Source organism: Chrysochloris asiatica, unplaced genomic scaffold (genome assembly GCF_000296735.1).
Source record: "Chrysochloris asiatica unplaced genomic scaffold, ChrAsi1.0 scaffold00194, whole genome shotgun sequence".
In the NCBI taxonomy this organism is placed as follows: Eukaryota; Metazoa; Chordata; class Mammalia; order Afrosoricida; family Chrysochloridae; genus Chrysochloris; species Chrysochloris asiatica.
Genome location: NW_006408712.1, coordinates 5405674 through 5410286, shown reverse-complemented (window position 1 = coordinate 5410286; position 4613 = coordinate 5405674). Strand labels below are relative to the sequence as shown.

At 39.5% G+C, this 4613-nt stretch overlaps 1 protein-coding gene across 3 annotated transcripts in view; it reads left to right on the top strand.

Annotated features, from left to right (window-relative positions):
* DDHD1 (DDHD domain containing 1) overlaps nt 1-4613 on the top strand; it is a 125396-nt gene that overhangs the window by 16283 nt on the left and 104500 nt on the right. The window lies entirely within an intron of this gene.

Genomic DNA, 4613 nt, shown 5'->3' with positions numbered 1-4613 from the left:
AGGCACTCACTCATCTCTGCCAAGAAATTTGGAAGACAACGATCTGGCCGACTGATTGGAAGAGATCCATATTTGTGCCCATTCCAAAGAGAAGTGACGCAACGGAATGCAGAAATCATTGGACAATCTCTTTGTTATCCCATCTGAGAAAAGTTTTGCTAAAGGTAATACAGAAATGGCTACAATCATACCTTGACAAAGAACTTCCAGAGGTTCATGCTGGATTCAGAAGAGGCTGTGGAACGAGGATATCATTGCTGATGTCCAATGGATCTTGGCTGAAAGCAGAGAATATCAGAAAGATGTTTACATGTGCTTAATTGACTATGCAAAGGCTTTTGATTGTGTGGATCGTGACAAGCTATGGACAACATTGCGAAGTCTGAGTATTCCGGAACACTTAATTGTGCTCATGAGGAATCTGTACCTGGACCAAGAAGCAGCGGTTTAAAATTAAGAAAGGTGTGCGGCAGGGTTGTATTCTTTCACCATACTTATTCAACCTGTATGCTGAGCAGATAATCCAAGAAGCTGCATTATATGAAGAAAAATGTGGCATCAGGATTGGTGGAAGACTCATTAACAACCTGAGATATGCAGATGATACAACCTCGCTTGCTGAAAGTGAAGAGGAGTTAAAACACTTACCAATGAAGATCAAAAAGCACAGCCTTCAGTGTGGATTACATCTCAATGTAAAGAAAACAAAAATTCTCACCACTGGACCAATAAACAGCATTCTTATCAACAGAGAAAAGATTGAAGTTGTAAAGGACTTCATTCTTCTTGGATCAACTATCAACACCCATGGAAGCAGCAATCAAGAAATTGAAAGACGTATTGCATTAAGCAAATCTGCTGTACAAGACCTTTTTAAAGTGTTGAAGAGCAAAGACATCACTTTAAGGACTAAGGTGCGCCTGACCCAAGCCATGGTATTTTCAATAACCTCATATGCATGCAAAAGCTGGTCAGTGAATAAGGAAGACCGTAGACTCATTGATGCTTTTAAGTTATGGTGTTAGAGGAGAATATTGAAAGTGCCATGGGCTGCCAAATGAACCAATAGATCTGTTTTGGAAGAAATGCAGCTAGAGTGCTATTTGGAGGCCAAGATGGCCAAACTTCGTCTCTCATACTTCAGATATATTGTCAGGAGGGACCAGTCACTGAAGAAGGATATCATGTTTGATCATGTTTGGTAAGGTGGAGAGTCAGAGGAAAAGAGGAAGAACCCCAATGAGATAGATTGGCCAAGTGGCAGCATCGATGGACTCAGTCGTGGCAATAGTAGTGAGGTTGGCCCAGGATCGGGCAGTGTTTCATTCTGCTGTGCATAAGGTCGCTGTGGGTTGGTACTGACTCGATGGCACCCAACAACAACAACAACAACCCTTATGGTAGCATAGTGGTTACGAATTGGGCTGCGAACCTCAAGGTCAGCAGTTTGAAACTACCAGCTGTTACGTGGGAGAAAGGTGTGACTTTCTGCTCTCGTAAAGATTTACAACCTGGAAACCCTATACAGGTTCATTATGAGTCGGAAGCGACTCCACGGCACATAACCATCACCACTACCACCACCCTTACCTTGACTCCCTGATTTACCACAGCTGTATGACTTTGGCGATGTTATAGTCTCTATGTAGCCCAGTTTTTCTTTTGTAAATGGGGATAATTTCTGCTTTACAGGGTTATGAAGATTCAGTTGAGATACATATGTGTGGAACACATAGCATAGTACCTGAGTCAGTGTTGGTTACTATATCTGTACCTGACTGATAGATTTCACTCTTGAACTAGAAGCCTAGCTTCTGGAAATTAACAAAATATGTGGTAACCCTGCCTTATTTAAGGAAAAGATGAGTGGCCTTACCAAAATTACTTCAGCCTAAGCTTAATTACCAAGGAGCTCTGATAGCGTAGTGCTTACAAATTGGGCTGCTAACCTCAATATCAGCAGTTCGAAACTACCAGCTTTCTGCTCCCGTAAAGATTTACAGCCTCAGAAACCCTGTACAGGGTCGCTATGAGTCAGAATGGACTGGATGACACATAACAACAACACGAAGCTTAATTACAATAACTACACATATGTACATACATACATATGCATAATTGTGTTTATCTGAAACTTGTTTAATTACTCCTTGAGAGTTCTGGGAATCACAGTGAAATGTCACATTGAAAGATACCTTAATTCTTTTGTAGACTCAGGTTGAGCAAAATGAATACTTTCCCAGGTCAAGTGAGGACAGTCTGCATTGCTTCTGCTCGGTTCTTTTGTCTGGAATGGCATCCCATCTTAGACCAGTATGTACAGATTTCATTAAGCATAACAGTCATTGGGAAGAATGTAAAACAGCAGATTTCCAGATCTTATCCCTAAAAATTTTATTTGAGAGATGAGATCTGAGTTGGGGCTTGAGAATTTTCTTCTTTACTGTAATTCTGATTGCAAAGAGTTGATAAGACAGACACCATGTTAGTAATGAAGTTGCTAGTTCACACCTCACCCTACCCCCAGTGTGAATAAATGGTTGGCATTTGTCTCTGATTGTGCTCAGAGAGGAGTCCTGGTGTGGAGCTGTAGAATCACAAGGTTGGTAGTTCAAACCCATCAGCCACGCCTCAGAAACCCTATACCCAGTCACTATGAGTCCCTATTGACTCGATGCCCCTAGCAACATGTTCAGAGAATTATCTGCCCAAGGTTGCATTTCAAGAAATGATTGGAGAACTAGCCTTCATCCTATCTTTATTTCATCTGTGCTTTTCTCTCATATAACCTATTCCTCATATAACTCTATGTTTCCTGTTTAAAATTTCTATACCCATATTGGAATCCTGGATGCTGTGGGATAAGCACTGGCCTGCTAACCACTAGGTTGGCAGTTCAAACCCATCAGCTACTCCTGGGAAGCCCTATACAGGGTTGGTATGAGTCAGAATCAGCTCGAGGGCACTTAATAACACATTCATATTATTTTTCTAGACTGCTTGTTCTTTAGTTAGTGAGAGGGGGAGGGGAACTGTTAAATTCTCCAACTTTAATTGTAGATTTACTTTTAGATTTGTTTTTGCTTGTATTTTGAATCTTATTAGGGGCATACACATTTGAAATTTTTATATCTTTTGATGCCATGTATCACTTTGAAATGTCCATCTTTTCCCCTGGTAATATTCGTAGTACTGAAAGATCCTGTCTGATAACCACTCTTTCTTTGGATTAGCATGATCTGTCATTTCCTGTCCTTTTCTAAAACATTTTATTTTATTGTTGTTGAGAATATGCACAGCAAAACATGAACCAATTCTTCAGTTTTTGTGTACAGTATGTCAGTGACATTGACTACATTCGAGTTGTGCAATTATTCTCACCCATCTTTTCTGACTTCTTCCTCCATTAACATATACTCACTGCCCTCTAAGGTTCCTATTTAATCTTTCAAGTTGCTCTTGTCAATTTGATTCTATATAGATATATCTTGAAAAAAGCACAAAACTCAATTCAGACTTTCTTTTTTTAATCATAAATTTATTATCTGTTATGCCAGAAGTTTGAAATAGGTTTCATTGACCTAAAATCAGGACATAAATATTATATTCATTTCTTGAGGTTCTAGGTTAGAATCCATTTCCTTGTTTCCAGGGTCTAAAAGACTTCCCATATTCTTTCTACAGTAGCCTGCCTCCTTCTTCAAGACAAGCAATGTTGTATAGCCCTGATCTTCTATAGTCATGTCTTCTGAGTATAGTTTGGATCCTAAGGTTTGCTTTTTTATTACTATAACTTTATTGTGATCATCAATTTTATATTCAGCAAATTACATTTCATTTCATGTCAGTGATTACAATCTTCTCGAGGTAATGTAATATCACTTATCCCACTTCCTCTTTGTGATACTTGTCTTGTTTTCCCTTCCTCTTTCTTTCCCAACACTGCTAAATTTGTCCCTAGGTGAATGCTCCACCTCTCATCTGTCAGTTGGTCATACTGTGGTGGCTTGTATGTTGCTGTGATTCTGTCAGCTATGCTATGGGTATTTTAAGTACCAGCAGGGTCACCCACAGTGAACAGGTTTCAGGTGATCATCCAGATGAAGACAGACTAGGAAAAAGGAGAGACAATTTACTTAGTTCCTGAAAACCTTATGAATAGCAGTGGAACACCAGATTGTTGAATATTGGAACTTGATGAAGAGCACCAGAATATTGTCACATATAGTGCTGTAAGATGAGCCTCTCAGGTTGGAAGGCACTCAAAATTCCACTGGGGAAGAGCTGCCTCCTCAAAGTAGAGTTGACGGTTATGATGCAAATGAAGTTAAAACCTGGGGACCTTCATTTGCTACTGGGGCAGAACTCAAAATGAGGATGTCAGTGACATATTGTACACACAAACTGAAGAATTGGTGCATGTTTTGCTGTGCATATTCTCAACAACAATAAAATAAACAGCTGTAAACATCCATTAATAGAACATGAAATGTGCAAAGTATGAACCTAGGACAATTGGAAGTTGTCAAAAACGAACTGGAATGCATAAACATCAATATCCTAGGTGTTAGTGAGCTGAAATGGACTGGTAGTGGACATTTTTCATCTGAAAA